Raw genomic sequence first — 21,659 nt, forward strand, 5'->3', positions numbered from 1 at the left:
GCCTCTAGAGCGGCGGGCCGCGGGCGGGGCGGGCGGACGGAAGGGGCGGCGGGCCGGGGGCGGGGCGCTCACGCTGCCCTGCCCGTCCCGTGCCCGCGCGTCACGTGCCCGCGCCGCGGCCAATCGCCGGGCGGCGCCGTCCTGGGAGCGAGCAGGCTGTGGTGAGGGACGGCGGAGACCGGAGATGTTTTCGAGCCCGGCCTCGGCGGCGTTCGCGGCGGCGGTGGCGGAGAGCACGACAGCGACGGCGGCGCCGAGGCCTTCGTCCCGGGGGTAGACCCTCCCGCGCCGGCCGTGCCTGGGGTCCGTGCGGGCGAGGGGGGCGTGGCGACAGGCGAGGAGGAAGGAGGGGCGCGGTTTCGAGCCCCGGCCCCGGCGCCCGGGAGGAGCCCCTCAGTCGCGCCCGCTCCCGTCCCCTCCCCAGAACGAGGTAAGGACGCGCCCCGCCCCGCCGCGCTGACAGGACGGGCCGCCCGCCGGGAGCGCCGGGGCCGGGGCGCGGCGGGAGCCGCCGGGCGGGGACCGGGGGGGGCGGGGGCCGGGCGGGCGGCCGCGCCGCTCCCGGAACATGGCGGGGCCGCGGCGCGTGTGCGAGCGGGCGGGCGGGGAGCGGGTGTGCGCGGCCGGGGGCGCCGCCGGAGCGGAGCGGGGCGGGGCGGGGCGGAGCGGGGGCGCGCCTAGTCTGAGCCGCGGGGACCGAATGAGGCCGGGAGGGCGGCGCGGGTGAGCGGGGCCGGCGCTCGCGGACCCGCGGGCCGCCGGGCTCTCGGAGCTCGTTCGAGGGTAACCCGCCGTGACGCATCCTCGAGGATCCCAAAGCGTTGAATAAACGGTTGTACAAAGAGGTCACCGGAGCCCAGCTGACAGCTGTTTTAATAATAACAGTAAGAAACAGTTTGGGACGGGAAGTTGACACTTTTAAACCCGTTGAAGCCGTGGGGAACGCTTCAAGCGGCGTAGTGGTCGAGAGTGTGGTGTCCACCGGACGCCCGCGGCCAACCCGATGCCGGGGATTCAGACCCCGGCATCCGCAACGCTTCGGAAAATCCTCTGATCCTGAAGTTGACCTGAACCTGTGTTCTCAGTCGTGTGTCCTTTTTTATTTTAAAACGGTTTATGTGAATTATGGAAGAAGGCAAACTGGTGAAATAGCTATTTTAAAATAAATTGACTGCTGATTAAAAACATATGCTCGTGTAGGCTCTTAAAAATCTTGGGCACTGATCTGTTTCAGTTTCTTCAATCGTTATACAAAGGCTTTCCTGGAGATTAGCTCAGAACTGGCAGAACATACGCTATATTGGTGCCAAGAGGCTTAAAAAACAAAATGAGATAGTGCCGACTGTGTAAGATCAAGTCGTTATATTAACTAAGCTTGTTGGGGAAAGTCTTTAATTTGGGCTAAACGCAAAAACCTGTAAACATTTGAAATGTTTCCTAGGCAAGAGGGGGAACGTTTACTAAAAAATTTTTTATAGTTAACACAAGCTCTAACAATTTCTAAAGGTCTGCGAACGGTTGAGTAAGTAGGGTCAAGATTAACTATTCAAGATATGTATTCTATTTTAAGGACAGACAAGGTGTTAAAATGAAGTAAAACCTAACTAGTAGTCATGAAAGGAAAAGAGAAAGAGGCCTATAATGGTCATAAGCGCTCTGGTTTCCATAGTTGTTGTTAAGATGGTTTTATGAACAGGCAAAGCTGGGAAAGTGGAAATCCCATGGGTGTGTATTCCATGAAGACTGAGGAAGAGTAAGAAAAAAATATTAGATGAGGAAAGAACTTAATAGGTGGAAGTATGTTGTGCAGTCTTTGACTTTAGTTCCCTTATAATGTGAAGGGGAGAAAAGCTTGAATTTTGTTTGGCGATAAGTACCTAACTGGTGGAATGAATTTAAATGGAAGATGTTTTTATCAAAATGCTTGTATATTACTTTTTTTTTTTCGGTATAGAAGTTGCTGAAACATGTACCTGATACTCTTTGAGGGATATTTGGAAAACTCTTCATTGGAAAAGAGGTTTTTATTCTAGGGAATAAAAATAATTTAAAAAATTTTCAGTTTTTTGGTACTAGTTGACTAGTGGTTAAATTTTCTTTAAACCATTCTTATATTTTAAGAGCATCAGATCAGATCAGATCAGTCGCTCAGTCGTGTCCGACTCTGCGACCCCATGAATCGCAGCACGAGCATGGTTTCAGTCTAAAGAGAGAATGATTAGTGATATTTAATTTCCATTGTAGTCTAGAAAAGATTTAGACAGCTTTCTGTATATAAACTTGATGCTACTGAAGCAGCATCTATCAGATGGGTGTGAAGAATTTATCCAGTAATTGCCATACGTTGCTTAATAGCTAATGACACCACTTTCTGACTTGGAACTCATTGCTAAAGCTGACATCAACATGTATTTGTAAAATGCTGGTACTCTTAAAGGGTACAGTCTAGAGATTTATCCTTAGAACTGGAAGGGACTTCAAATTTTCTAATCCGTTTACCTCACTTTACAGATGAAAAAATAAAGGCCTGATAAGGGGAAATGACTTCCCCAACTCAGCACAGCTAATAATTAAATGTCTGTGGTTTGGCCTAGAGATTTCTTTTTGTGAAGGTGCTAATTTGCTTCTTTCTTTTAAGAAGTAGCTTTATGGAATAGTGGAAAGAACAGGGGAAATATAAGTAAGAGGACTGGGGTTTAAATTCTTGATTTGTCACTTCCTAACTGGTTTTTGACAAATCATATTAATTTTCAGAGCCTTGCATTTGTAATTTGCAACAAAACAAAACCTTTTGTTACATAATTTACAGCATTTTTGATGGCCCAATATGATTATATATGGAAAGCACATTATATTGTATAAGCTTTTATGCATATAAAAAGTGGTGATATTTTTAGAATAACAGTTCTATACTGTATTATCTGAGGTGTCTAGATCCCTAGGTTTTTGCTTAGTCTTACCTTCCGTGTTTTGAGCACCTGCTGTTTTACAGATTATAACTCCCTGTAGATACATTTTCTGATCCCTGCTTAGTTCTAATCTTAGTAAAGCCTCTTATGAACATTTTAAATATTGTGGTTGTTAGAGTCTGACTTCCTCTGGAGAATATGAAGTTTCTTCATATAGCATTTGAAAACATTCTCATATACACTCATGCATGCACAGTCTGTTTCTTTAACAGACAGTGACTTTTAAAAAGTAACAGTTAAAGTATCTTAGTAACAATGTTAATTTTTTGCTAGTTTCGAGATATACAACAACAGGAGATGTAATTTCCTTTGTAAACTCAGCTTTTGAGTAGTTCATGTTAAGGTTATCTTGTAGATCTAAAATAAAATATACCCTGTAGGAATGTTAGGACTAAGTGTTGACTTTTGCTGTTAGGTTTAGAGACCTTTCCTTTTAGTGCTTTACATTGATAATACTGAGAGTCAGAACATCAGTACCGTAGTGTAATGGCGTTACATGGATTATTTGTAACTTTGAATCTAAAGGTTATGATAAACATTGTTGAGCATTTAGAATCTTCAGTTTTTAAGTGAACTATTTCAGATAATTTTCATAACAAACCCGTAAAACAGATACTACGGCTGAGAAAAATGAGGCTTTGAACTGTTATGTGGTGTGCAGATATTCACAGACCCAAAAAAGTGACAGACTGTGCTGTCCTCATTCTTAACCATTTCTCTTTTCTACCTCTAATTAAGAGTGCTTAGCTGATTTTGAGAAGTTTTAAGGCAGTGTTTCTTAAGTTTCTGACTTTGTGAAAAATTTGTGGAGCCAGCATTCTACCTTCACAAAGAATTGTGGAAGGTAGGCCAGCAAGCCTTTTCATGAGATGTTGATATAGTTGTCTTTTTTTTTTTTTTTTACATTAGTTGTCAGAAGCAAATTAGTCTCACCAGCTACCGAAGGACTACAGTTGTTAACAGCTTTTTAAGAACTGTTCTAACAGACTCCACCTTGATATTAATGTTCATTGTTAAAAGGGAATATACTTTATTTTTTTTAAGCTCTTTATTTTGTACTGGGGGTATAGCTGATTAACAATGTTGTGATGGTTTCAGGTGAACTGGGACTCAGCCATTCATATACATGTACCCATTCTGCCTCAAACTCCCCTCCCATCCAGGCTGTCGCATAGCATTGAGCAGCAGTAGGTTCTTGTTGGTTATCCATTTTAAATATAGCAGTATATACATGTCCATCCCAAACTCCCTAACTGTCCCTTCAGCCCAGCAGCCATAAGTTCATGCTCTGTCTCTGTTTCGTAAGTTCGTTTGCATCATTTCTTTTTAGATTCCACGTGTAAGGGCTGTCATATGGTACTCCTCCTCCTTTGACTTGCTTCAATATGACACTCTATAGGTCCATCCATGTTCCTGTAAATGGCATTATTTTACTCTCTTTACTTATTATTAATGAGTAATATTTCATTAAGTATCTGTATCATGGCTTCTTCATCCATTCCTCTGTCAGTGGGCATTTAGGTTGCTTCCATGTCTTGACTTTGTAAACAGTGTTGCAAATGAATATTGAGGTGCATGTATCCTTTCAGATCATAAAGAAACATACTTAAAACAAAAGAGTGAAGGAGAAAGATAACTAACCAGACTCATTTAGGACTTTTATAAAGGAATAGAGTCAGAAAGGGTAAATAGGAGTTGTCTAGGTTAGAAGTGGAACCCTCCACAGAAATACTTCCAAGTTGAGGTTAAAAAAAAAGATAAATTATGAAGCTAAGTTACACAATCATTTCTTTGGCATTTAAAAATTGTGTCTCTTTGGCTGATCGCTTAATATTTGTTTATTGCACTAAAATTGTTTCGAAATATGTAGTTGCTTACACTTCTGCGTATCAGTTTGCATTTGGGCCACAATTGGGGAAAATACCACAAATATTAGTGATTAAATACCATATTCTTAAACTCCCTTATTGCTTAAAAGTGTTGTGAGAGTCCTGTAGCTTCTTACATTTCAGACTGTTGTTCTTCCTAAATAGGAGTTTTGTTGGCATTCTGACTTAGAAAACTAAAACCATGCGTACGTGGGTCTTCCTAGAAATAGATATATAAATTCACAGTAAAAGATAATAGTATGTAAAAAATTATATCCTCAGTAGTTTATGAAGTATTTTTACGTCAGATCTCTTGAATTTCACAACTATTCTTGAGATCATCAAAATGTCCGCTAATCTGATGATATTGAACCATGGATAGGATCCAGGTTAAAATTTTCTGGAGTAATGCTAGACTGCTTTATGAAAGAGAAGTATTAGCAAATCTAAAGGAAGAGGAAAGAGGCACCTACTTTTATTTTCTCTTCTACCAAAGCCACATTGTACACAGCTTTCTTTCCTTTCTGTTCTACCACTTCTGAAGCTTTAACGAACAGGGTAGAAGTAAATACTAAAAACATTCTTTATAGCAATTTACTAATCAGTGATGGTGGTTAATGATGCCAGGTAGTTGAGAATATTTTTAATTTATAAAATATTTCCTACCATAATTTGCCCAAAAATATTGTAACGAGGAATAAAGCTTTGGTTTATATTCTCATATTGTGTACTAAACTCTTGCAACCTCTAAGTTAAAATAAGTCCTTTTTACCAGAGTTTAATTTTGACTATTTGGAAGTTACTTGTTGATCAAAGAAAAGAACTTTTATTGCGCTTTTGTACTGTTACTTTCACATGTGTTATTTTAATATATGATGAGAGTAATTTTATATATCTAGTTATGAAAATGGAGAAGGCAATGGCAACCCACTCCAGTACTCTTGCCTGGAAAATCCCATGGACGGAGGAGCCTGGTAGGCTGCAGTCCATGGGGTCGCTAAGAGTCTTGACTTCACTTTTACTTTTCACTTTCATGCTTTGGAGAAGGAAATGGCAACCCACTCCAGTGTTCTTGCCTGGAGAATCCCAGGGACGGGGGAGCCTGGTGGGCTGCTGTCTCTGGGGTCGCACAGAGTTGGACACGACTGAAGCGACTTAGCAGCAGCAGTTACGAAAAAGACTTCAGAAAGTTGTCACTGGAATATCTCCAACTCCAGACACTATTACTCAAGAACTAACTTGAAATTTATGTTATATAAATGTTCATGTATTATTTTGAGAATTATTTTTTCTTAAAGTTTGTGAAAGTGTTAGTTGCTCAGTCGTGTCCGACTCTGCAATCCCGTGGTCTGTAGCCTGCCAGGCTCCCCTGTCCTTGGGATTCTCCAGCAAGAATACTGCAGTGAGTCACCATTTCCTTCTCCAGGGGATCTTTTCGACCCAGGGATCGAACCCGGGTCTCCCACATTGCAGGCAGATTCTTTACTGTCTGAGCCACTAGGGAAGCCCAATTTTTTTTTTAAGATCAGTCCAATTTGTTTGAAGATTTTTATTTATTTTTTAATTTTTATTTTTAAAATATAAATTTATTTATTTTAATTGGAGGCTAATTACTTTACAATACTGTATAGGTTTTGCCATACATCAACATGAATCCGCCATGGGTGTACACGTGTTCCCCATCCTGAACCCCCCTTCCACCTCCCTCCCCATACCATCCATCTGGGTCATCCTAGTGCACCAGCCCCAAGCATCCTGTATTATGCATCGAACCTGAACTGGTGATTTGTTTCACATATGATATTATACATGTTTCAACGCCATTCTCCCAAATCATCCCACCCTCGCCCTCTCCCACAGAGTCCGAAAGACTGTTCTATACATCTGTGTCTCTTTTGCTGTCTTGCATACAGGGTTATCGTTACCATCTTTCTAAATTCCATATATATGCGTTAGTATACTGTATTGGTGTTTTTCTTTCTGGCTTACTTCACTCTGTATAATAGGCTCCAGTTTCATCCACCTTGTTAGAACTGATTCAAATGTATTCTTTTTAATGACTGAGTAATACTCCATTGTGTATATTTACCACAGCTTTCTTATCCATTCATCTGCTGATGGACATCTAGGTTGCTTCCATGTCCTGGCTATTATAAACAGTGCTGCGATAACTTTGGGGTACACGTGTCTCTTTCAATTCTGGTTTCCTCAGTGTGTATGCCCAGCAGTGGGATTGCTGGGTCATATGGCAGTTCTATTTCCAGTTTTTTTTTTAAGGAATCTCCACACACTTCTCCATAGTGGCTATAGTAGTTTGCATTCCCACCAACAGTGTAATAGGGTTCTCTTTTCTCCACCCCCTCTCCAGCATTTATTGCTTGTAGACTTTTGGATCGCAGCCATTCTGACTGGCGTGAAATGGTACCTCATTGTGGTTTTGATTTGCATTTCTCTGATAATGAGTGATGTTGAGCATCTTTTCATGTGTTTGTTAGCCATCTGTATATCTTCTTTGAAGAAATGTCTGTTTAGTTCTTTGGCCCAGTTTTTGATTGGGTCGTTTATTTTTCTGGAATTGAGCTGCAGGAGTTGCTTGTATATTTTTGAGATTAGTTGTTCATCAGTTGCTTCATTTGCTATTATTTTCTCCCATTCTGAAGGCTGTCTTTTCATCTTGCTTATAGTTTCCTTTGTTGTGCAGAAGCTTTTAATTTTGATTGGGTCCCGTTTATTTTTGCTTTTATTTCCAATATTCTGGGAGGTGGGTCATAGAAGATCCTGGTGTGATTTATGTCGGAGAGTGTTTTGCCTACATTCTCCTCTAGGAGTTTTATAGTTTATGGTCTTACGTTTAGATCTTTAATCCATTTTGAGTTTACTTTTGTGTATGGTGTTAGAAAGTGTTCTAGTTTCATTCTTTTACAAGTGGTTGACCAGTTTTCCCAGCACCACTTGTTAAAGAGATTGTCTTTTCTCCATTGTATAGTCTTGCCTCCTTTGTCAAAGATAAGGTGTCCATAGGTGCGTGGATTTATCTCTGGGCTTTCTGTTTTGTTCCATTGATCTATATTTCTGTCCTTGTGCCAGTACCATACGGTCTTGATGACTGTGGCTTTGTAGTAGAGCCTGAAGTCAGGCAGGTTGATTCCTCCAGTTCCATTCTTCTTTCTCAAGATTGTTTTGGCTATTCGAGGTTTTTGTATTTCCATACAAATTGTGAAATTATTTGTTCTAGCTCTGTGAAAAATACTGTTGGTAGCTTGATAGGGATTGCATAGAATCTATAGATTGCTTTGGGTAGTATACTCATTTTCACTATATTGATTCTTCCAGTCCATAACACGGTATATTTCTCCATCTATTAGTGTCCTCTTTGATTTCTTTCACCAATGTATTATAGTTTTCTATATATTGGTCTTTAGTTTCTTTAGGTAGGTATAGTCCTAAGTATTTTATTCTTTTCGTTGCAATGGTGAATGGAATTGTTTCCTTAATTTTTCTCTTTTCTCATTATTAGTGTATAGGAATGCAAGGGATTTCTGTGTGTTGATTTTATACCTGCAACTTTACTATATTCATTGATTAGCTCTACTAATTTTCTGGTGGAGTCTTTAGGGTTTTCTATGTAGAGGATCACGTCATCTGTTTGCAGATTTTTAGTTGAGGTGATCACCCAGCAGTGGTTATTCACCCTTCAGAAATTATCCCTGTCTTACAGGGTTCATAAAAACATCTCAAGAATGAAGATGAGTGTTCTCTTTAGGCTGCAGTCAAACAGGACCAAAAAATACTTCTTTACCTTCTATTAGTCCTCACACTATTGAAAGTAAACAGGAATGTGTAACAGCAAAGGGGCTCACTCACTGTTCCTTTCCAGTACACTTTCCCCCTCCTTAGCTCCTCCTCCCCCTTCAGGTGCTATTGTTCAGCAGCTTTGCAATATCCAGTGAAAATAAATCTGTCCCTATCTGTTGTTGGTTAACATTAATATTTGTGTCCTTCCATTTAAATTATCTAACCGCTTTCTTGTTATCCAAGACTTTCATCTTTAAATGTGGTGTGAATGGATTTGGTTTTAGCTACAGGAATTTGATCATTAGCTAATAACATGGAGAAATAATCATTTGCCCTTTCTCTTCTGTGAATTGATACTTCATATCCTTTGGTCAGAGGTATAGTTACAAACATCCTGTGACTGATAATGGGCTGTCCTCATAAATTCTCAATCACTCTGTTGTTATTGAAAGTTGGTAGGTCATGACTAGAATTTGGTGAGTCATGTCCACTGAGTCTGTCTAACCATCTGACCATCTCATTCTCTGTCTCTGCCTTCTCCTTCTGCCCTCAATCTTTCCCAGCATCAGGGTCTTTCCCTATGCATCAGTTTTTTGCATCAGGTGGCCAAAGATGCTTCAGCATCAGTCCTTCCAATGGATATTTAGTGTTGATTTCCTTTAGGATTGACTGGTTTGATCTTGGAGTCCAAGGAACTCTCAAGAGTCTTCTCCAGCACCACAATTCAAAAGCATCAATTCTTCGGTGCTCAGCCCTCTTTATGGTCCAACTGTCACATCCATTCGTGACTACTGGAAAAAACATAGCTTTGAGTCTAGACCTTTGTTGGCAAAGTGATGTATTTACTTCTTAATACACTGTCTTGCTCCTTCCAAAGAGGAAGCGTCTTTTAATTTCATGGCTGCACTCACTGTCTGCAGTGATTTTGGAGCCCAAGAAAATAATATCTGTTATTGCTTCTACTTTTTTCCCTTCTGTTCACATGCCCTTTTGAAGTTTGTTTTCATTGTACAGATGAGTTTAAATCAGTGATTGTCTTGCTCCTTTAAAAAATTATACCTTCAAAGAAGTTGATATTATTAAGAGAAAAAAAAGATGAAATGATATATAACATTTGAGCCTTTGTGGGGAAAATAATTATTTTGTATTATGAATTTTTACAAGGAAAGTTCTTGAATGATTCAGTTTGACAATGTGACAGACTATCTCTGGATATTGAATATGAATTTATTTTTCTGTATTTTCAAGCTTTGCCACAGTGAGCAAGTATTATGGATATAATCAAGGTTTTAAACAGTGCATGCTTAATTAACACCTTTTATTTTTTTATATTTGTTTGTTTTGGCTGTGTCGGGTCTTAGTTGTGGCACATGGGCTTAGTTGCCCTGCCTCATGTGGGATCTTAGTTCCCCAACCAGGGATGGAACCTGTATCCCCTGCATTGGAAGGCAGATTCTTAAGCACTGGACCACCAAGGAAGACCCAACAAATTTTAAATAAATGTTTTTATGAACAGTATTGCGTTTAGCGTTGTTGAGGCAGGAATTTAATATGATCTTCACTGATATTTTTCTGTAGTGTTTTTTTTTTTTAAGAATTTACGCTGAATATTTTAATATGATCTTTGCTGTAGTGTTTTGTTTTTTTTAGAATTTACACTGAATATGTGAAATAGGGGACAGTGTTCTTTAATCATGCAAATGCTTTCTAGTTGGTGTAGAATGGAACACAGTGAGCCCTCAAGGACATGGATTGTGTCTGTCTTGTTCACTGTTGTACCCCAGATTCCATCACATTCTAAGGGATCACCCCAGTGCTAATGTCAGGTGAATGGCCTGACTGGTGTAAGAGGATGAATTGGGACTAAAGGAAAGAAAATGGGTAGCAGATGAAAAAGGTTGTGATTGCGAGGAAGAGGGGCTTGATAAAAACAAATTTCCAATATGGGGAATAATATAACACAGGTTTTCTTGGAAAATAATTCAAGAGGTTGTATAGAATTCATATAGCAGATAAGAAGATCATTGAAAAAGTGCTTAGATATTAAGGTTTTAGGTACCATTGCTAAGCATATATCTGAAGAAGACAGTTTCTGCTTGTATGGAGCTTAAAATCTAGCTGGAAGAGATAATTACTTAAAACAAGGATCCATAATTACAGAGAGGCTCTGTAAACATCTGGAAGTTACATTGCAGATTTTTTAGTGGAAGGTCCTATGGCTTTCAGGCTTTGAGATGGGTCTGTCCAAAAAAGATGAAGAATCACTGAGTTGGAAATTTAAGTTCAGTTTTTGATGTAGAACTGTTACATTCTTAAATAGTCCTAAATTTATGTTTTTAGACTTAAAGGATATTTCTTCTTATAGATAAAGCTATTTAATATGGGCATCATCAGTGAGATTTGCTTTTTTACCCCCAGTTCATAATATTTACATTGTTATATTTCAGGAAATGCTTTATTTTAAAAATGAAACCAAATAGACATATACTCTTTGCCATTGGGGTTGGAGTTCCCACCATACCACCCTTTTCATGTCACATACTTAATGCTGTTAGACTGCAGGGAATTCACTGTGCTTTGTTCCCTCTGTACCACATTCCTCGTTACTCTTCCTCAGCATCCTTGGACAGGAAAGCAGTGTATGTCCTAAAATGACCTGACAAAAAAGAACTACCAATCATGCATACTATTATCCTAAGTCAACTTAGAGCACCTTTTAAATGACTCATATGCAGTTACCCTGAATTGTTGTTTTATTGCTGTCTAGTTGATATATAGTATCAGTCATGTTAGTTTCAGGTGTATAATACAGCCATTTGGTATTTTTATAGGTTATACTTCCTTTAAAGTTGGCAGTTGTCCTGAATTCTTGTGGGTAGTATTTTAAGTGGATTTATGTCGGAGAGTGTGCAGGACACAGAGGTGGTAGATCAGGACTAAAAGAAGGCCCAGACAATTCAGCCCTGGTGTGAAGTTGTGTGGAAGCTACAACTTTGGCTATAATTGAAGTAGTGTTAATCACCCACGTTATTGGTTGGGTCAGGGTGGGAATGGTGTGGTATGTAGATGAGAAATAATACTTTCATAAGTGTTGCTCTCTTGAGAGGGGTACTGACTTCAACTACCTCTAACACATAGAGATTTTGGGTGTAGATAAAGATGATTTTCAGGATTTCAGGCTTATATTGCAGAAGCTGTGATTATCGTAAAAACTATTCTAGGTTTTTATGCCATGCCTTTTATTTCAAATCTCTTTATTTTTTTATGTGCCACTATTCAAACTATATGCAATTATCTAAACAGTTAAAAGTCCTTTCCTTTCATTTAAGGCTAAAATATGTACCTATCATTTTTAAAGAAAGCTGTAAAAATGAGTTAGAGTGTATTCAGAATTAAAGGGTGAATAGTACTGAGAATGGACCAGAGGCCTGATCTCTTGAGCAGATCAAGAGTTACTTGTCTTTTGAGGGGTGAAGTTAAAATACCAAAAATGTTTTTTATTTTCACGTATTTCAGATAATTTAAAAGGTACAGAAAATAGCATAGTGTGCATATGGCACCTGTCTGCAGCCTTAGGAATTAAACATTTACAAGTTTAGTTGAAGGCCCCTGTATATCTTTGCCTGAGCCATATCCTTTCTTCCCCCAGCGAAGTCCTATCTCCCTCTTTGTGCAAACTTTTTCCAGCAGTGGCTCTACCCTTTCCCTGCTGCCACTGCTAAGTCACTTCAGTCCTGTCCGACTCTGTGCGACCCCAGAGACGGCAGCCCACCAGGCTCCCCCGTCCCTGGGATTCTCCAGGCAAGAACACTGGAGTGGGTTGCCATTTCCTTCTCCAATGCATGAAAGTGAAAAGTGGAAGTGAAGTCACTCAGTCGTCTGCGACTCCTATCAACCCCATGGACTGCAGCCTACCAGGCTCCTCCGTCCATGGGATTTTCGAGGCAAGAGTACTGGAGTGGGGTGCCATTGCCTTCTCCGACCCTTTCCCTAGACCTGTGTAAATTTCTTTCTTTGTCCAGGGTTCACCACGGTGACATTTTCCATTTCAGCTCTTTTGTGTATTGTATATAACAGTATGGGTGGGCTGACTAGTGGAGCTGAAAATGATTACCTATATACACGAGGTAGAAATCTACCTTTAAATGTAGGCAGAGTAAAGATTTCAACATTGTACTATATGCAGAAAAGATTGGCAAAGTAGATGTGAGAGTAATCTCACGAAATCATTTTAGGAAGGTTAGTCGTGTAGCAGTAGTGTGGAGCAGTGGTCTGGAAGGAGGTGTAAATTGCTAACTCATTTTGATTGGCTTTTTTCCCTTCTAATTACCCTACATTAGTGAGATTTTGTTCTGCTTCCAAATACTTTACTATTTTGCAATAAGTGAAAGGAGCTGGTGGCAGAATGCTTAATGGTGAGTGTTGCTAGTTTTCAGGATCTGGGGGATTGGTCTTTGCCCCCTTTTAGAGTCTGTTGATAGTGGAATGAGTACGTCATGGTTATTAGATCTCTACTTTCAGTATTGTAAATTTTCCACCACTCAGTGCCAGAGATGCAAGCAAAGCTGCCTGACCGTTTTCTCTGGGCTGTTGCAGCCCTCTGCTGGCCTATGGAAGTCACACATTTAGAGCCCTGTCGGGCCAGAAAGAGGTCAGTAACCCCAGCAACGCACTTTTAGACTCTTAGAAGTCATTTATGTCAACTCTCCATTGCAGATGAGTATTTTGTATATTGACCTTTACAGTTCTGGAAATAAATTTATATGTAAATATGCTTAGATATTGAGGGCAAGTAGATCATTCTAAATCCAACTGCCTGTATTACTTTTCTTTAAAAATTCTAACTGTATTGTTAGAATGTGATCCTTTATGATCCACTGTTGACAATGCCAAAAAATATTTTTACATTCTCTTTTGTAAATATTATCTAATGAAGTAATGGGAACTTTATGTTTTAAAACAATTGAGATATTGTTCGGTCATTTCTATTGGGAGACAAATACAATGGATAATTGGTTTTTTTTTTAAGTATTTTCAAAGCATTTCTGCTTCTTGTTGCTGGTGTCATTTTAGCCTGCTTGCTCTTGTGGACTGTTATTCCCATCTCACAATCTGGTTGTCATACTTGAAGTGGTCTCCATGTCTTTCCTGTTATTCCTCTTTAGTCTTTCTTCCAGAGTTTCACCAGTGGCCCCTTTTTTCCCCTCAACGGCCCTTTTAAACACGCTACTCAAATTGCGTCACTGACTTTTTTAAAGCCTTAAGTCGGCTTTTGTCGTCATAAAGATAAAACGACACAGTGACGAGGTGCTTCATGTCGATCCCTTCCTCCTCTGTTTAGCCTCTTTGTCTCCCCTGCTGTGCTTCAGTTCTTGCTGTCCTTCCCTGTGGCCTGCTCTCTGTGGGCGGGTGTAATTTCTTGGTCTGGAATACAATCATCATTTTCTTGTGGGAAAATGTTATGGAATAGCTGCCAGAAAACATTGTGCTAAAAATCAACCATGGCTTACTTTGGGAAGATACGATAAAGCAAGCATGAACCCTTGCTTGGTTGTTTATATTTCAAGCAATTTGCCTGTCTAAGTGCTGCTCTCTTTTATACCTCTGGTTTACCTTTGTGGAATTTTGAAGGTAATACACAGAGCTAAACTAAATTGACTATTTACAACGCATTTACTTGATACAGTCTTCTAAATTAATGCTGTGCTTTAGGGCTTCCCTGATAGCTCAGTTGGTAAAGATTCTGCCTGCAACGCAGGAGACCTGGGTTCGATCCCTGGGTTGGGAAGATCCCCTGGAGAAGGGACAGGCTACCCATACCAGTGTTCTTGGGCTTCCCTTGTGGCTCAGCTTGTAAAGAATCCACCTGCAATTCAGGAGACCTGGGTTCAATCCCTGGATTGGGAAGATCCCCTGGAGAAGGGAAAGGCTCCCCACTCCAGTATTCTGGCCTGGAGAATTCCATGCACAGTCCATGGAGTCACTAAGAGTCGGACACGACTGAGCAACTTTTACTTTCACTTTTAGATTTTTGAAGGAGATAATGTACAGCAGCACCAACACAAAGTGCACCCTATTTTACTGGATTGAGCTTCTGTCCCTAATCTTTTATTTGCTTTCATATTTTAATGGCTGGATTAGAAAACATAAAATGCAGAAAGTACCTCTTACTTCTTCCTCTAGCTCTGTCTGAGGTACTTCTCTCACCTGCCATCTCATCAGTCTTTCCCCTTGGGTTCTAACCAGAACACTGTGTAGTTCTCCAGAGCAAACCAAGTGGAAGTTGACTTATTTAAAATTTTTTTCATTTGTATATTATGCAAGTAATACCTGTTTATTATAAAAATTAATGTAGATAGACCATAGACATCTCTTAAGAACTGTAGAAAATATAGTCTTAAGGACAGTGCTGAAGACAGTTTATTTTAAAGGATGTGGTGGTTTTCGTCTTTTTCATGCTGTTGGTTAAATTTGTGATTTTTATGATACTAATTTCTTGGTCTGAAACACAACCATCATATTCTTGTGGGGGAAATGTTATGAAATAGCTGCCAGAAACATTGTGGTGAAAATCACCCACAGCTTACTTTGGGAAGGTATGATAAAGCAGGCATGAACCCATTTCAGAAACTAAACTCTTAACTGTTTAAGTAGTTGAGATGGTAGAGAGGTCCAGTTCTTATTCCAGAAATACAGCCATATTTAAGATTTATCTTCAAGATTTTCTGTTAGTTTGGGAGTTAAGCTTTTGGTCTTTGTGCAAATAGGAAGTGTTTAATATTTATGTCTGATGGTTTACTTTTTTTGCATGGGTAATGGTGGTTTAGTCACTAAGTCGTGTCCGACCCTTGCGATCCCATGGACTGTAGCCTGCCAGGCTCTTCTGTCCATGGGATTTTCCAGGCAGGAATACTGGAATGGATTGCCATTTCTTTTTTCCAGGGGATCTTCTAGCCCAGGGATCGAACCCAGGTCTCCTGTGCTGCAGATGGTCTACTGTATTGCAGGCAGATTCTTTATTGACTCAGCTACCAGAGAAGCCCTTTTGCATGGGGGAGCACAGCAATAAGGATGTCAAAATTGTTTAGTAGTTTAAACTGTCATTTTTGTATTCATAGAAACGTAGAATGGAGTGAAATTGTTCTAAACCTCTGGAATCAGGATTTTGGAAGAATAGGCGTTCTTCAGTGTAATCTAGCCTAACTTTACTTTCAAGAAGAAACAGAAGTACTGAGAAGTAATGAAGGTCAACCAAAAAGTCTGGTAGATCTCAGAATAGAATCTTGGACTAAAGTCTCCCAGATCAAATCACAGAGAAAATAATAGTCACTTTCCTAACTGAATGACTCTGTCTCTCTCTTTTAAAGGATGAGCTCCATAACTTTTATTTATTATTATTTTTTAAAGTAACCATTTTATTTTGGCAGTGCCTCACAGCATCTTAGTTCCTCAGCCAGCGACGGAACCACTGCCACCTGCAGTGGAAGCATGGAATGTTAACCACTGGACCACAGGGATAGTCCCTACTCTTAAGGGTCATTTGAATTCTGTTGATTTCGTCTTTTGCTAGTTACATTTTTTTCTCAAAACAGTTTTGGAGGAAGCATTTTTACTTTCAGCATAGCTGTAGCCCAGTGGAAGCTGGATCAGGCAAAAAGTTAGGAATTTCCATTCCATTCATATGGTTCCATCTTTACTTTCTTTAGTTTGAATGTAAAATTGCTGGTAAATTTAGAGGGCAGTATTTGAATATTTTATATGCACCAAAGACTGTATATGTGAAGATAACATTTTCTCGTAGCCTTATTATTTGAGCATTACCATTCCATGATGTAGATGAAGACATTATTAAGTGTATGCTCTGGGGATTTCTGGACTGTGAGGCAGACTGGGGACACTCCCTTCTTTTTCAGTAATGTATATGGAAAGCTAGATAAAAATAAAATATTTAAAAAACACATCTGAGCTTGAAAGCAAAAAAGCAGAATCAGCAGGTGCTTGAAATGGAAAAAAAAACTCAAAGGCATATTGGGAAGCAGGAATTGAAGCCCTGTCCTAAAAGGAAAACTGGAACCCGCAGGCCCAGGAATGACAGGGAGCTGTCCGCAGATCAGTAAGGCTCTGAATGGTTGATGAATGGCGCTGAAAGAAGAGTCTGCCAACCTGGGGTTGCATCTCCTAGTGTGTCTTCTTCCTGTCCTTTTATTGTTACCTGTTTTTGTATCCTTTTTGGGTCTCTTTTACAAAGTATATTGCTGAGTCTTATTTTTACCCAACCTTAGAGACTCTATCTTTTAATTAATGAGTTTAAACCATTTTCATTTATTGTAATTTTCCTAATATATATTGGAAATTATTTACATTCTATTTACTGTATTTTTGTTCATTTCCCACAGTTTCTTAATCTTATATTTTAAAATATATTTAAATATGTATATTTTCAAATATATATATTTTCTTTCTTCCAGACAAGAGAAGTACTTTACCCACTTTCTCAGTTTCCTTTCGTCTCTGCCACTACACCTCCTACCCCCACAAGGTCCCAGCAGCCACGCTGGTGTTTTGTAGAATTTTAGTTCTGTAGAGGTATTCTTCAGGCATCCATCCATCTGTCATTTTTCTTTTTGTGTGATATACTAGATCTGTTAGGTTATTCCTAACAAATAATCTAAGTCCCTAACAAATAATTAATTCCCATATAAGGGCTTCCCAGGTGGCTCACTGGTACAGAATGTGCCTGCTGATGCAGGAGACATGGGTTCAATCCCTGGGTCGGGAAGATTGCTTGGAGTAGAAAAGGACTACCCATTTTGGTATTAACTGGAAAACTCCATGGACAAAGGAGCCTGGTGAACTACAGTCCCTGGGATCGCAAAGAGTCAGACGTGACTTAGTGACTGAAAAGTGAAAGTGAAGTCACTCAGTCGTGTCCGACTCTTTGCGACCCCGAGGACTGACGCCCACCAAGCTCCTCCGTCCATGGGATTCTCCAGGCAAGAATACTGGAGTGGGTTGCCATTTCCTTCTCCAGGGGATCTTCCCAACCCAGGGATCTAACCCAGGTCTCCCACATTGCAGGCAGATGCTTTAACCTCTGAGCCACCAGGGAAGCCCTTAGTGACTGAACATGAATGCAATTACCGTATATCACCTAGTGTTCTCATAGATTTATTTCAGTTAAGAGCCTACTTAAAAAAAACAATTTTCAAACAGGGTTTTGTATATATACATTCTAAGACCTTTTTATGCCTGAAAGTATGATTTGTTAACCCTCACTTTTAAATGATAGCTTAGTTTGATTAAAGATTTTTGGTTCGAAATTCTTTTCCCTGTACATTTTGAAATATTTCTACATTATTTTCTCATCTCTGCTGTTGCTTTTTGCAGGTTCTGATGTCAGCTTTATTTCTTTTCCTGTGTGTGTGACCTGCAGTTCCTCTCTAGATTTTGAAATTTTTGTTTATATTTTTCAGTCTGTAGTGTGTCTGGGTATAGTTCCTTTTCTGTCTTGTTTGCACTTGGATTCATATTCATTCCGTCCTTCTCTCATTCAACAGTTAGCTACTTATTGGGAGTCTACTCTATGCCAGGTTGTATTCCAGACATTTTCATCCAAGATCTTTGATCTTTCCTCAGTTCTGGAAAATGATTGTCATTTTCTCAAGTAGTTTGTCTTCAATTTTTTTCTTTCTGGGAATTCTGTTAATATGGATTCTGTTGCTTCTTGTCTCTTCTCCATCTCTTAACTTTAATGTTTTTCTTAAAAAAAATTCTCTCTTGATATCTTCTGCAACTGTCCTCTACCTGATCTTCTAGCTCACTAGCTCATTCTTTTGCTTATCCATTTACCTAATCTGTGGAGTTCTTTATTTCAATCATTGTACTTTCATACTCTGCATTTCTTCTTGGTTCTGTTTAGTCCTTCTGCATATTGGAATTTTCTCTTATTTCTTTGAGAATTTTAAATGCGTTAAAAATTTCTTCACATGTCTGTTCCATTAATTCTGTTCCATATGGTTTAGTTTGAGTTGCGATTTTTTTCCAGTGGGAAACCAATACAAAAAAGCAACTCAGTGGTAGCATCTGATTTTTAGTTTTAAGAGGTCTGACCACTGATGGCTGCTTGTAGAAGGAATATGTGTGTGAGAGAGAGAAGGGAGGGGTGGGGAAAAAATAGAAACAGGGAGATAATTTGCCGAGTTTTGTCCTAGCCTAGGCGGAGAAGGCATTGGCACCCCACTCCAGTACTCTTGCCTGGAAAATCCCATGGACGGAGGAGCCTGGTAGGCTGCCGTCCATGGGGTCGCTAAGAGTCAGACACAACTGAGCGACTTCACTTTCACTTTTCACTTTCATGCATTGGAGAAGGAAATGGCAACCCACTCCAGTGTTCTTGCCCAGGGACAGTGGAGCCTGATCGGCTGCCGTCTGTGGGGTCACACAGAGTCGGACACTACTGAAGCGACTTAGCAGCAGTAGCAGCAGCAAGTGGTGATAGTGGCTTGGGTTGGTTACCAATTGATATGGAAAAACATGGATTTAATTTAAAATGTGCCTTAGAGATGGAGTCAATATTTGAGTTTTTGGCTTAAGTGATGGATGGATGAATGGTGGTGCCATTTATTGAAATGGAGAAGAAGGGTGGGGAATGTGTTGAAAGTTTGACAGAGAAAATTAAGACTTTTCTGTAGTAATTTTTTGGTTTGATAATGCCTGTTAAACACCCACGTGAAGATGACAGGTAGGCAGTTGGGTAGACAGATTCAGAATTTTAGAGGAGGACTAGAGATACAGACTTGGAAGGGATCAGGTTGTTTAGGGAGTGTGTTAGGCCTACAATCCCTGAAGCAATTTTCAAGGAGAAGCGTCTGGGCTGCATGGTGTGTGTGAGCATGCATGTCTGTGTGTGTGTGTGCAGGAGACTCAGAAGACACAGGAGAAGGCAATGGCACCTCACTCCAGTACTCTTGCCTGGAAAATCCCATGGATGGAGGAGCCTGGTAGGCTGCAATCCATGGGGTTACTAAGAGTCAGACACGACTGAGCGTCTTCACTTTCACTTTTCACTTTTATGCATTCGAGAAGGAAATGGCAACCCATTCCGGTGTTCTTGCCTGGAGAATCCCAGGAACGGGGGAGCCTCGTGGGCTGTCATCTATGGGGTCGCCCAGAGTCAAACACGACTGAAGCGACTTAGTAGCAGTAGGGATTAAAAGGGGATCCAGGATCAGGTCCTGAGTTACTCCTGACACTTCGAGTTTCTGCAGAAGAGGAGCGGTCAGGGAAATAGGAATTTTGCAAAACTTTTAGCATAAAAATATACTGTACTTTATTTAGCTAGATTTTATAAAATGAGTAGACTATTTCTCCAGTGTTTTGGATACAAGTAACATTTTAGCGAGTGCCTTTGTATATTATCTTTGCATATTTGTATAGTATACCTGTAGGGTAAATACTAAAATTGGATTATTAAGACAAAAGGCTGTGCATCTGTATTTTAATAGTTTTGCCAAATTCCTCTCCAAAGAGGTAATCCCAGTTTCTTCGTCATCAGTAGTGTATGAATATTCATATGTATGATTTTCCTTAATCCTTGCCAACACAGCCTTAATTCTGTCAGTCTTAAATGAACAGTTATCCTTTATTTTCTAGTTTTAAAATTATCAATGAATCTGAATATTTCTCTGTGTTTACTCCGTGTTTGTATTTCTTGTCGTCTCAAGTCGTCTTCTGTTTTTTTTTTTATTGATGTTACAGTTTTTTGATTACTAGTTCTTTTTCATATGTGTTGCAAATGTTTTCACTTGTCATCTGATTCCTATTAATGATATTTGCATTTCTAGTTTAATGTTATTTGCATGCGTGCTCAGTTCTTTGCAATCCCATGGACTGTAGCCTGCCAGGCTCTTCTGTCCATGGGATTTCCCAGGCAAAAATACTGAAGTGGGTGGCCATTTCCTTTTCCAGGGGATCTTCCTGATCCAGGGATTGAACCCGTGTCTCCTGTGTTGCAGGTGGATTCTTTACCACTGAGCCACCTATGAAGCCCCATGTAAAGGAATACGGTTGTTATTAAAGACTGGCGTTACAGATAGATGGGAAGAGTTAAATGTGAAAAGAAATAACAGGGAATAAAAGAAAATATATTTTCAGATCTTGGAATAGAGATAGTTTGAGCCTAAAACAGAAGAAAGGATCCATAAAGAAAATAGAGGCATAAAATGTATGTTTGATTATATAGTCCATTGTACACTCATATTCTTAGCAGAGTCTCTGTCAGTGGATAAACAAAATGTGGTTTTTACACACAATAAATGGAATGTGTTTCCACCTGTAAAAGGAGGGACACATGTTACAACATGGATGAACCTTGAAGACATGGCCAAGTGAAATAAGCCAGTCAAGAGAGGATAAATGTTACATCATTTCATTTTTATGAAGTACTTAGAGTAGTCAACTTCATAGAGACAGAGAATGACATGGTGGCTGCCAGGGACCAGGAGGAGTGGGGAATTATTGTTTAATGGGTAGAGTTTCAGTTGGGGTAGATGAAAAGGTTCTGAAGTTGGATGCTGGTAGTGGTTACACAATAGTGTGGATGAATTGAATGCTACAGACCTACATATTAAAAAAAAATAAGTGTTGGCAAGGATATGGAGAAAAGAGAACCCTTTAGCACTAGTGGTAGGAGTGTAAATTGATATAACCACTGTAGGAAACTGTATGGAGGTTCCTCAAAACACTAAAAATATAATTCCTTATGATTTAGCAATTCCACTTCTGGGTATTTATCTGAAGAAAATGAAAACGCTAATAGCCAAGATGTGAAAACAACTGCAGTGCCCATCTATGGATAAATGGATTAAAAAAATGTGATTAAATATACAATGGTAAATTATTCAGCCATAGAAAAGAATGAAGTCTTGCCATTTGATAACATGGTGACTTTGAGGGTATTATGCTAAGTGAGATAAGTCAAACAGGAAGACAAATACCATAGGATCTCTCTTAGATAGAGGACCTTTAA

At 39.8% G+C, this 21,659-nt stretch overlaps 1 protein-coding gene across 4 annotated transcripts in view; it reads left to right on the top strand.

Annotated features, from left to right (window-relative positions):
- The first annotated feature begins 207 nt into the window (after positions 1 to 207).
- ANKRD12 (ankyrin repeat domain 12) overlaps positions 208 to 21,659 on the top strand; it is a 99,095-nt gene continuing 77,643 nt past the window's right edge. For 3 of the 4 annotated variants that reach the window (XM_070778936.1, XM_070778938.1, XM_070778939.1), the window contains exon 1: positions 208 to 430. The gene's annotated coding sequence lies outside the window, so the exon portion shown is untranslated. Of the gene's footprint in view, positions 431 to 691; positions 885 to 21,659 lie in introns of those variants that run through there. The other variant, XM_019986558.2, reaches the window with a different exon arrangement.

This window comes from Bos indicus, chromosome 24 (assembly GCF_029378745.1).
Source record: "Bos indicus isolate NIAB-ARS_2022 breed Sahiwal x Tharparkar chromosome 24, NIAB-ARS_B.indTharparkar_mat_pri_1.0, whole genome shotgun sequence".
Taxonomy (NCBI): Eukaryota; Metazoa; Chordata; class Mammalia; order Artiodactyla; family Bovidae; genus Bos; species Bos indicus.